Source organism: Homalodisca vitripennis, chromosome X (assembly GCF_021130785.1).
Source record: "Homalodisca vitripennis isolate AUS2020 chromosome X, UT_GWSS_2.1, whole genome shotgun sequence".
NCBI classification, from domain to species: Eukaryota; Metazoa; Arthropoda; class Insecta; order Hemiptera; family Cicadellidae; genus Homalodisca; species Homalodisca vitripennis.
In genome coordinates this window covers 5,711,460-5,724,529 of record NC_060215.1, presented here as the reverse complement: position 1 = coordinate 5,724,529, position 13,070 = coordinate 5,711,460, and the positions used below count along the sequence as shown (strand labels likewise).

The 13,070-nt window shown below is 41.4% G+C and overlaps 1 long non-coding RNA gene across 1 annotated transcript; it reads left to right on the top strand.

Moving 5' to 3' along the window:
- Positions 1-11,947: 11,947 nt before the first annotated feature.
- On the top strand, positions 11,948-12,773 carry LOC124368473. The gene is made up of 3 exons (XR_006922948.1): positions 11,948-12,266; positions 12,463-12,543; positions 12,649-12,773. It is a non-coding gene; the product is annotated as an uncharacterized LOC124368473 (long non-coding RNA).
- The last annotated feature ends 297 nt before the right edge of the window (positions 12,774-13,070 follow it).

Here is a 13,070-nt window from a genome sequence, read left to right as displayed (position 1 = left end):
AATCGTGCAAAAAAAACCCAGAGAACAAGAACACCTAAAGGCCAAATTTAGTGTGAACGATAAAGTGAGAAATAAGTAAGTACAAACGTGTTTTTCAAAAAGGTTATTTACCTAATTGGACAAATGAAATATTTACAGTGTACGCTGTTAAAACCGACAAATCCCAAGGAACTTATATCCTGCAAGACTCACAAAGGAACCATCTTGAAAGGTGGGATTTTTATGAGCCTGAACTGGCCAAGGCGAACACGGGAAACGTTTTATTTAATTGAAAAAGTGTTGAGAAGAAAGAAAAGACAAGGTACTAGTTAGATGGGCAGGATTTGATAAAACAAGTGACACATGGGATTGACAGAAAGGACATTTCTTTGAGAGAGAGAGAGAGAGAGAGCAGGTGACTATATTTAAATTTAGCCATTTTCCTGTGATGCATTCAGTATCTGTTTGCAATGCGTGTAGGTAAAAACAATCCGTGGAGCTTCCCGTGTCTAATTTTTGATCGGTTTGTTACTGGGGGGAGGTGACATGACCAAAATAGGTAGTAAGCACGGTCCCCTGTTGCCAAACTCGATAACGATGTATTATTGCCGGACCTTCCAACTGTGGCAAAACTAACGTGCCTGTTCAACCTCTTGTTTGATCCCAATGGATTGGTTTATGAGAACAATATTACGTTTTTTTCTAAATCACTGTATCAGCCTAAATATAAATTCCTTGCAAAAGTGTTACCTAAAGAGATCGGGTACTTTCCATCGGACGATAACAGCACTGTGATAAACCCTAGTTGACGACGCCAAAAAAAACTCAATCATGGTGTTTGATGACATAGCCCTGTGAAAAGCATGACAACATTTAGAGCCTATTTCACTATGGGGCAGACACAACAATATTGATGTGTTTCTATCACGGTCAGACCTTACAGTCGTATTCCTAAAGCAGTTGATACGTGGATAACACTAATTTTTATAATTATATTTAAGCAGGACGATATGAATCTGAAACATGTTTACGCCGATCACGTCAATACAGATATGCCTTTCGACTCATTTAAAAAGGTGTGCGCTAAAGCTTGGAACGACAGTAACCACGGGTTTTCTAGTCATTGACAAAGACCGTGACATTTTATAAAGGGCGGTACCGTATTGGTGTTGACACTTTTCTTGAGTCACTATGAGTGCGCGGATCTATTATTACAATGATATTGGAAAATATACAGGCGTCAATAGCGACGGAGTCAGGAGACCGGCAAAAGTCCGCTCGAATCTCTTGTACAATGGTATTATGAGGATAAGAAAGGGATTTTGCGGGAACTATTTGCAGTTAGACGTGGTAAACACGGTGATGCTTATAACAGGAGGTGTTGGCGTCACAAGAGACAGGGTGGTCTACAGTCGCAGTTTTACCACCGATAGTATTGTTAATGATTTCGTCGGACGAGCGTATATACAACCGTGAAAAATGGATTATCGTTCATCGTCGAATGTCAGGAGAGGGGTGTTCCAATAGAATTAGTTAATTGTACCACGAAGACATGCTAAACGGTACTGTTGCGTGAACCCATGAACTTATTGTCTCGGTTCAGACCGTTTCCAGACCTATTTGGCAAAACCGATATTGAAACTTAGTAACGCTCACGGTTAGTTTAAACTTTACTCAGATATACTTTGAGAATGTTGAAGTAATGGGTGTAAGTATTCCTTACGCAGCCAAGTGTATAGTGTTAACGGGTCGCAGCATTCCGATTAGATCACCTGTAACAGTGTACAGACGCGCGCTAACGTTCACAGTGTTTTACATAGACGTTAGCTACAACGTACACTACGGGCCAACTCCTGGTAGTATACAGGGAAAACGGGGGAAGACGTTTTGCTGCAGTGAATAACTTATGTCCAAGGACTGTACACAACAGAGTTCATAAGACGTGCTCTACCCACGGTAACCTTTGGAGTGTAAAAAATTCGGTCTCTCTCTAGTAGAGGGATCCGGTGAGTACAGAATAACACGACCAGAACTATTTAGTAGTTGGCACGAATTTACCGGTGCAAACTCAGATGAGTTTCTGCTCCTAAATTCATACCTATTGCACAATACTGACGTGGAAAGACCTATTCAGGATCTGAAGAGGTATATGGACAAAAACGATAGCGAAACGACCAGTACACTGTTGCTGAAATAACCCCAATGGCGAGGCGGTATAAAAAGGACTTTTATCTTCAAAGACCTATCACGACGTAACGTGAACGTATTCCTAGATTCAGTCGTTGAAAGTGACAGATACTATTCTGGCCTACCACTGTCCTCAGGTTGTTTCACTTAAAGAAGTGATTCGTTACATTTAGAAAACACAAGAAGCGGGCATTATTTTTTAGACAGGTAGAACTACCATGAAGAGACTAGAGTGCAGATTGATCGATACTTCTCATTATATTGCATATGAGGAAATCCTATATAAATAAACAGATAACAGGCTGTGGGTTCAGTGTCAATCATGACGCGAAAACAAGAAGCAGCTTATGACGGAGATATCAAAAATTAAAGAAATCTATAAAACAAAAGTATAATCGGTTTTAAGCGGGGTGAATTGGAGTCCGAGGAGATGTTTGAAAAGCAAATACCAGCCGTTGATCAAGGAATTGCGTGACACCAAGGAGACACGCACTTTACACACCGATGTCAAGAAGGAAATCAAGAAAGAGGAAGATAATGCAGATGATGACGATGATGAAAACTCAGAGTTTCTACCAAATGTATTTTTCTTCGCCTAATCTTCCTCATTTAAAACCATCGGTCTCCACTAGACTTGATTCTGGAGCAGAAGAAGTGTTTGAGACAGACGACAAAGGTGATGGTGGAAACAACGAAAATTACAAAAATGCTTTCAACACCTACGGGTCTACAGACGGCGTCCCCAATAGATCGCTGATAGCTTTGCTCATCCGTTGACCAGAAAGTACATGCAAGAGCTTATGAAGGGATTTGGGTGGGCGTTCATCTAAAATTGACCATCTTTACGGTCCCTCGTTACGAAAAAAATACTTTAATGGTTGGCAATAAGGAATTGCAGTTTGATGAGGACGGTAGTATTCGAATAGATGATGTGGCGTATAAGCCACAAGAGGGTCTGTACGAGTTGATTTTCAAGCGAATACCGGATGATGAAATCTACAATGACGAAGACAAAATCGCTTACAAAGATATACTGAAGAAAACTAGCGCTCATAAAAGAAACTATAACCCAAATGGAGTTATCAATCGCAACACGTCGGCTAAAGTATAAAGTATGTAATTTCAGACTTATTTCCAAAAGTAGTTAAGGGTTCTGGAGCTGACAGGAAAGCTCATAGTGTGACTAAATCACTATCAGATCCCGATACGGTTTACTGGAACGATCCAAATGAGTTTGTGCGACCGTCTTAGGCTGTTGGTGGCATCCGCTGAAGCTGGAAACACGAACCACAAGAACGAGATTATAAATATCCTTGAAGAATTGAAAGAATCAAAGACTATATCAGGTGATGGTAAACGCGAGATTCAGATCATTGATGAGATGACCGTCAATAAGTTTGGTCAGAGACCACAATATCTGAAGAAGCAAGACATCCAGAGAGTTATGAATACTGTAAACAAAAAGCTAAAGAAAGATGTAAGAAGACATGTACTCTCAAATTATCAACCCTTCAAAATCAAGCGCTTATTCAGCAGGATTCAAATAAACAGCTTACAAAATAGAAATGAAGAAGCTATAAGACGTCTAGCAGTTCAACTATTTCACTGGATCAACAAGATACACACTACCGTACCTCCAGCTCGCTTCCACACCGCCTTAGATGCTGATGAAAACACATATATTGGACTGGGATAAGATATTTATAAAGAGCAATGTACAGGAAGAGTCTTCATCACTTGTAAAATGAGTGTGGACAAGTTTGGACGACGCTTCAAGCGTACAAAGGCTAAAACAAGGTCCGAAAGGCGAGGGATTCAATGTGACTGCCGAAGGTGACTATGACGTGCAGAGAAAACGTCTAAGAAATCTAGGGAACCCGGAAAATGAACTAGACGCTGTTAATCTACAGACGTTGATCAGTAAGTTAGGAGCTCTGCAAACCGGAAATGATTACTTTAACCGACAAGTTTAAACAGCTTGAAAGATTCACAAGAAAAATTCTATGAAACTTTTAGCGGTTCAATTGTTCCATTGGATCAATAAGAGTACACAGTACCGTAGCTGTTGGTAGGTTTCAAGCACACTTTAACGTTGATGCACATACATATATCGACTGGGATAAGATATTTATAAAGAGTAAAATTCGTGACCTCGTCATCACTTGCACAATGAGTGTTTGACAAGTTTGGACGGCGATCCAGGCAGTAGGAAAAAGGCGGGTTTAAGAGGACCGAAAGGAGATGGGATTCAAGCTGACGACCGAAGGTGACTACGACATTTAAACGGGAAGCGGCTAAGACATGTAAAAAGTCCAGAAGATGATCTCGACGCCGTAAATCTACAAACGCTGACCAGTAAATCGGTTGATAATCGGGAAAGATGGAATTGACTGTCGGAAACAGAGATTGAGCAATATAAGTAAAGCTACAAGGCCATATGACGCCTCTACCACTCGCTCAACTGGCCGAACACATACCGTCAAAAGAGTTTAAAGGATAAATCTTACAAGTTTTCATCGCTTTAGATTACATCAAATTGGGAGCCTAAACAAAACGATGGTACGCGTTAAACACTCGGTTACTTCAAAAATAACACAATAAAAAAAAAGCAGGATGGTTGGGAGCTTGGAAACAAAAGGCTAAAGCTAGTGGCCGATCCTGTCGAGCTTCGTGACGCTGTGACGCTCAACTATTTCAACGCAAACACAGTTACAAAGAAGCAAGACGGTTGGGAGTTTGCAAACAAAAAGTTAGGGTTAGTTGCAGACCCTACCGAAATGCAAGATGCTGTGACAATGAACTATCTCGTTCGTGTCTTAAGTGAAGTGTTTTTACAGTTTTCTATATACGTCTCGCTCCTCCTGGTGATAGTGTTAGATCGGTCGCTAAAGACCAGTGGATTCGTTCAAAACGTTGTTGATCCGTTTTTTCTTAAACTCCAAAACGAAAATAATGAGATCGGAAGACTAATTATATAAACTGTGATTGCAAGGCATACACTGCAGTTCTGGTTTTAGCCACGGCGCGGATAAAATGGCAAAGCGCAAGGGGTCGTCCCGTCAGACGAAAGCGAACCATCGGAGGAGCAGGAGGTGTTATCTCTAGTGTTATTAACAAGGCGATTGACCTTCTACCTTTTGAAGCACACATCCCCAGCTATTCCTTCTGCGGACCTGGCACATTTTTGAAAAAAAGAATCGCTAGGGGTGAGAAGGGGGTGAATTTATTGGATGATGCCTGCCGGTATTCACGATATAGCTTACGATAAATACAGTGACTCGGAGCATCGCAATCAAGCAGACAAAGAGTTGGCAAAGCGGGCTTGGGATAGAGTAAAATCGTCAGACGCGACTACTTTAGGTGAAAGAGCAGCTGCTTTAGCTGTAACTGGTGCGATGAAAGCTAAAACGGCTTTCCGGGTGGTGGAAAAAGACGAAGGAAAGTTGTTAAGAAGAGCGGAAAAGACGAAAGGTAGGGGCCTTTACCTAAAAACCGTATCCAAAGAGGGGGGCTGGTGTTAGAAAAAAGAAGAGGAGTTGTTGTAAAAAAAAAATCTCGATCCCGATAAGACCGTTTGACAAATTTCGAGTTGATCCACTACGCTAAACAACTAAGCATTCCCAATTTTAGAGGGGTGTTTATGCGTGACACGTTTACCTCAAACAGGGCCTAGAAAATACGAGTCAGCTATAGTTAATCTGGACTCAAGTTACGGGTGACGGTACTCATTGGGTTTGCTACAGAAAACGCCGGGCATAATACGTGAGCTATTTTTGACAGTTTCGGAAATCTTCGCCCTCCTTGGGAACTCATATACTATTTCGGACCCACCGCTGATATACAGTATAATTATCAAAGTCGTCAGGGGATTGATTCAGTTGTATGTGGACATCTGTGCTTAGAGTTTTCTCAGCGGAAAGAATGTTTTGCCTGAGCGGGAAAGGTTCAAGAATAACTTGTGACGTATTTCCTCCATACGACACCAGTGATGGCGATTACGTAATTGGATTGATAGATCTGAGCACATTCAATTCCATTCCCAAATATTGAAAAGAATGTAAACGATAAATTTTATTACGGAAACCATGATGAAGTGATAATGTTTGAGGAAGGTTCTTACGAAGTAGAAGATATTGCGAATTATATACAGGGGAGACTACCGGAGGGGATCACAGTCCGCTTGAATGCAAATAACAATACTCTTAAGACCGAGATTAAAAGCAACGTGCAGATTGATTTCAGCAAGAAAGGCACAATTTGCATCGATATTGGGCTTCAGCAAAAAGGTGCTGCAAGCTAATAAAAGTACACACTTCAGACCTGCCTGTGAATATTCTCAAGGTGAACAGGCATAAGAGTTGAGTGCAACGTTGTTCGCGGCTCGTTTGATAACGGTGTAGAGAGTCACGTTATTCACGAGTTCTTTCCACAAGTAGAGCGGGGTATAAAATAGTCGAGACACCTGGTACAGTGATTTATTTACCACTCAACAACGTTCAGAAGGTGCACACCATAAATGTCGAGCTTAAAGATCAAGACAACAATCCTGTGAATCTCAGAGGTGAAACGTTATCTTTTGAGGTTGCATGTAAAGAAAGTGGGGTGCTCATGGGGTCTAGTATTTAAGGAGGGTGTGAACATAATTAAGGTCATTAGACCGCCCGCGCCTGATAGTGGTTAACTTCTGCTAACGCAAATTTATTGCGCTCTCTTGGCTTTTAAAGTTAACACCGGCGCAATTCGTGGAAATGCTCGATATAGAGAGTCCCGCTGAGTACAATGAAATCCATTACCGGACTGGAAATATCACACACATAATCCGTATGCTTCAACCACGCTTTAATAATAACGATGAAATACGGATACCAATCAGTTATCAGGACTTAATAACAGCTCCTTTCGAAAGTACACTACACGTTATGGGTACAGTAAGCGGTAAGAAAGCAGACGGTTACAACAGATGCTAAAGTGTCTTTGGATTAACAATGCTATCGCTTTTCTCTTTGATGATATCCGAATACGAGATTGGCGGTGTGGAAATTGATCGCACAAAGAATTTAGGTATAGCCAGTTCCTTAAAAAATATATATTATCAGCTCGTGCAGAAGACGAAAAGAATCTGGAAAATGCATGCTGGTTCGGCCCCGGTGGAAAGAGAGAAATGGACAAATTCTCGTTTTCTGTACCTTTAAGATTGTTGTTTGGGATTCGCAAGAGGATTAACAAGCGAATAATTGTGAATGTAAAACAAGAGTTGATACTGCTGCGGTCGGCGACAGATGCCAACGCTATTATTAGCGAGGATGCAGTGACCTCACGCGTTGAAGATCACCAATCTGTACTGGCGGGTGCCTCACATCTCTGTATCCGACTTGTTTCGTGCTAAAATCCTACATCTAGTTGAAAAAGATACTCCAATACATATACCGTTTAGATCGTGGGAGTTGCATTGAATACCCTGTACTGCCGCAAACTGAACGTCAATCATGGACTATAAAAACCTCTTTCTCAATTGGAGAAACCAACGATACGTGATTGTAGCTTTCCCAGACAGAAAGGGAAAAACAACTTAAAGAAAGACATGTCATGTTTTGACAGTTGTAAGTTATCGAAACATCCGTCTATATTTAAATACACAATATTTCCCCTTATGGACAACATTCACGGAAGACGCAGCTATATTCTACGGAAATGTTTTGTAAGATTTCAAAACTCCTATTATGGCGATTTAGGTGGTCGTCGGTGGCCTGACGTCAGTCTGGACACGTTTAAAAATAAAACAACACCTCTGTATGTGATTGATTGTTCACGCCAAAAATGATTCGGTTCAAGTCTGGACTGTCGATGTGCGGATAGAATTTGAGGGCTTACGGGAAGCGTTCAAGGCCAACACCACAGCCCTACTGTCTACTGCTTCATGACTCGTATTTCGTTTACACAATGCTCAAGGGCACGGTAAAGAAGATGATGTAATCGTGAATAAAACACGATTCAAATGACAGAATCTTTCAGTTTCAAATTGGACGCCACGATGGAAGGTTCACGGTAAGATAAATATCGTCCTTGATTTGGTCGGTGAAATCCGTAGACTAATCCAGAATCACCAGTTAACAACAATGAATGAAACGAACAAGTGACGGCTACATGCATTAATTGCGAATGTGCATATACCACACCGGATTGTCAAGATGTACCAGACACTTGTGTATGTGTAATGATTGACAGGCGGAAAGATGAAATATTCAGACTGTTAAATGAAAATTTAACGATAACACTGTGCAAAACGACGACGATGTCATAGAAGATGATAGTGACTATACGGTATCGTCTATGGAAGAGGGAGAGGGGGAGAAGGAGGAGATATGTAATTGTATAAGTCAGATGACTAATTACGTCAGGTACTTAAAGGTTTGCTCAAAGTGTACAGAGTCATTCGTGATCATGGAGCGAAAGAGTGAAGACATACAGGCTACTGTCGCTGCTGCTGTGTTGAAGGAGGAGGAGGAGAAGCAGCTGGTGAGTCAACCGATGGAAATAGACAAGATTAAATCAATCCGTAAAAGCTCCAAAAACGAAATCTCCCGAATCTAGTTACGGAGTGTTTCTAAAGTCTCTTTTACTTTTTTGAATCCTGATTGTTCCAAATACTTGATTGATAGGATTGTTTGTTGAATCACGACAATGGTGTCGGTATCTTGATGAAGGGTAAAAGGGGAACGTTTGCGTTTTGGAAACCGGAAATGTTCAACATTTTATTAGGGTGCGCGCGCGAACCAAATCACTGGTCTCTTGGAATCGACAGGCGTGCATAGATTTCAGGAGTTCTAAAAGCGAAAAGTGGAGAAAAAATATGGTAGTACGCAGGGTGTTTGGTCAGCAGTACGTTGTACTGTACGACGGAAAGAATACATTAACTCTGTCCGTAGACGAGTGGACACAGTTCACCAAACTGTCTGCCCTGCATAACACGTCAAATCAACGAGCTGTTTTTAACGGAGGATCTATTGAGATCTTACGTCAGTGATGTGTTAGCTCTGACTAGTAACGGAAGTCCGGACGAGGGTTACGTTGATCCGCCTGAGGCTTTACCACGTCACCTTTGCGATAGACTTTTTTGATGACGTCCAGTGCTACAAACGTTGGCCAAATCCCAGAGGTAATGAATGCGGCAGTAGTTGAATTTCAAGCTTTTCAAGGTAATAAAAAGCAGTTTATAATAAAAGAATTTGCAATTTGTGTCTAATTCATTGCAATGTCAAAATTGTTTTTCAAACCTCCATTTCCGCGTGGAGAAATTAAACAAGAAAATGCGAAAGACAGCTCTGTGGTTAGAAAAAGAAACTACCACAAGATCCTTGTGGGAAGAAGGTGATTTCCCTTACTGCGGTCGTGTCATTCGCAATTTGTGCAAGCCTTTTACTATAATTTATACACGCGGACACGAGAAGGTGAAATTTTTAAGACCAATTTCACAATATAACGTTTACGAGCTAGATAACTTGACATGTGACGAAAATAGTTACGTTGTGCAGTCGTAAAGGAACGCAATCGATTTTCCTGCTCCTTACCGCAACATAATGACCGTGATGAAGATGTACGGTGTGCAATGCACGCTGCTAAATGTTAGTTTTGAAATCCTGATTAAAAACAGGTTCACCAGTCCCACTTAGTAGTCATTCTGTTAACGGTCACTGTTGAGATTACATCGTGCTAGCATGGGGAGTACGGCTGCTTGCTACCGCCTGATGTTTGGGACCTAATTTCTCGAGAGCCAAAAGCTCCTGTCGTCGGTGTGCTCCACTGATGCCTTCATTTTGAAATTTAGTCGCTTTCTAAATTGGAGGCTTTTATATCGGCAAACTATACTTTTTCCTTTGACATGTTGAGAATATTTCAGCATAAAGTAATTTGGACCATGGTTTTAGAGAATGCTCGCCTTCCTGAATTCTTTTTGCGTGAAATGGTACCGAACTTTGACACCTACTGTTGGATAGTAATAAGTCGTCACCAGGTTCTTTCAGAACAGTTTATACACGATTTTGCTGAACAGTTGGACTGGGATTACATACTATTGTACCAACAACTTAGTGGAAAGTTTCTTCAGGACCATAGTAGTTATTATGGTGATGAAGCGTGATATGTTCCGTAGAAACTCCAGCTAGAAGAATTAGACCACATTGAAAGGCTTCACCGAGTAAAGTGGTCTATAACCGATTCTTTGTAAGTGTTTGATGAGTCACATTGAAAGGCTTCACCGAGTAAAGTGGCTTCTGGGTAACTTGCTGAGAATCTGAATCCGCTAATGGGACATCCTATGTAAGTTTACAACGAGTCACATTGAAAGGTTTCTCCAAGTAAAGTGGCTTGTATGAAACTTGCTGAGAGATTGTTTCAGCTTCACCTGGATGAGACAAGTCATATTGAAAGGCTTCACCAAGTAAAGTGACTTGTCGCGTCCGCCTTAGACGATGTAGTATATATTGTAGGTTAGTAAAGAAAAACCCTTCTCGGAAGGAGGAGGGGTTCGGCATTAAGTTGAGGACTACTCCTGACACGTGGAAGAGGAAAAGCCATTTGCTGCGAGAGCAGAGGAGTTTGGCATTAAGTTGAAAACTTCAAAGTTCACGTGGGCTAAAAAAAATTTGCAAAATATAAAAGTTTTTGCGAAGTACTTGACAGTGAGACGGAAAGGTTCGGCATTTAGTTGAGAACTTAAACGAACTCGCTGAACGGTCTCGCAAGGACACAAAAAAAAAGTTTATTTTTTTCGGAGGTGGCAAATTTGTTATGGAGTGGCCATCACGACAGAGTGGGCGATGGTTGGGGCCCACTCCCAAGACAAAGAGAGGTGACACGGAGAGGTTCGGCATTGAGTTGAGAACTTGAACGTGTTCAGTGTTCTTTGTTAAGTGAGATTAGGCCTCCTGGGGAAACTCACTATAATAAAAAACGCGCCGAGACCCCTACGGCCTGGCTCAATGCCTACCGTGGTGATGGAAACGTGGGTCAACCTGATACACCGCATTCCAGTCTAAATATGACAGCGATTACCATATATGGGTGTTGCATGGCACAAAGCCTACAGGGGTGACGGAGTAGTTGGCCAATTTTACACGCTGCATTCCAGTCTAAATGTGACACCTATTACCATACATGGTATTGCACCTTGGATACCTCCCACCTTTCCAATCAGGTATAAAATATCGCGAGAAAAGCTGACAGTCACAGTCAATCTCTACGTATCGTGATCATCGTATCCGTTACAGGTAGGTGACCATGTCTTTACTTTGTATTTTTAGCTAACAGAGGCTCTGTGACGGATTATTGTTATAGTTTGGAATTTGTTTACAGGAAATCATGGATCTTTCGTCAAAACTGACATCCCTCGAAAAGCAGGGTGAAATTCAACCAAAGATTTCAATAAAGGAATTAACGCGGAAATCAGGATACAAGATTCTTGAGGCGAGGAAGGTTCACACCAAATTTGACAGGATGGCTGTCATGCTGGTGATAGAACAGGATGGATCGAAGACGGCTGTAACATTTTTGCCTGCTAGGTTCGAGAGATGCCTTAACGAGGAAGATCTGCAAGAGATGACAACGTCAAAAAAGTTTAGAGTTCGGTGTAGCGGATCTAATGGACTTTCAGCGGACGTAAGGATATGGAAGTAATTACTTTGCATGTGGTTTGTACAACAGCTGTAGTGAGTTTAAAATAAAACAGTACGAAGTCAAACAAAGTGTTTTATTTTTGCAACTCCTTCACCCCCCCGCTGTGCTTAGTATATGAGCGCTCAGTCGCTCAATCGCTCAGTCTGAGTTTCCAACATGTACTGTTCAGTGTTATTGTTGTTGTTCTTTGCTATACTGCCTGGAGTCATCGGATCACCGCCGACTCCTCCTCCTCCTATCGGTCAGCGGCAGCGAGAAGCACAACAGGTTGGTTTTTTATCGTTTGTATTGTTATCCGATTACTAAACTGAAGATTTTTACTATAATATTATCTTTGTGGTTTTTACCATCAGATACCCGATTCACCTGATTCTCCTGACGCCCAGCATGCTGAGGACTTTTTAGAGGCTTTAATAGCAGAAGAACAGGTTAGTAGACTCGCACACATGTTATGGTTTTGAGTGAAAGTAATTTAACAATATTGTTCTTTTTGCAATGTATTTAGATTGTAACGTTTTATTTACTATGGAACAAACAAGTTGGTTTTTTATCGATTGTATTGTTATCCGATTGCTAAACTGAAGATCTTTACTATAATATTATCTTTGTGGTTTTCACCACCAGATACCCGATTCACCCGATTCTCCAGGAGCCCAGCACGATGAGGACTTTTTTGAGGCTTTATTAGAAGAAGAAGAAGAACAGGTTAGTAGACTCGCACACATGTTATTGTTTTGAATGAAAGTAATTTAACTATATAGTATTTTTTTGCAATATCTTTAGATTGTAACGTTTTATTACTATTTACAGCAGTCATCTGACCCTTGGGAATTCCCATCACGCGGTAGCTGCAGACGCAGAACTCCTCCTCCTTCGAGTTCTTCAGATTCGGTTAGTGGAATTTTTGTGTGTGTGTGTGTGTGTGTGTGTGTGTGTGTGTGTGTGTGTGTGTGTGTGTGTGTGTGTGTGTGTGTGTGTGTGTGTGTGTGTGTTCAGTGATCTAGTTTCCGTAATCTACAGAATCACACAATTTTACAGGCAGTCCACGTTGCACTGATAGACGGACCCCCTCAGGATGAACCTATAGATTTGACTAATCCATCTCACCGAGATCCCATACCACCATCACCCGCTGGCGACGGTCCTTGTTCCCGTCATTGTACCGTATGTCTTGAAGAAGATAGGCAGAGACGTCGTATCGCTAGATTTTTTCAGGTTGGAAAATTAGTCTT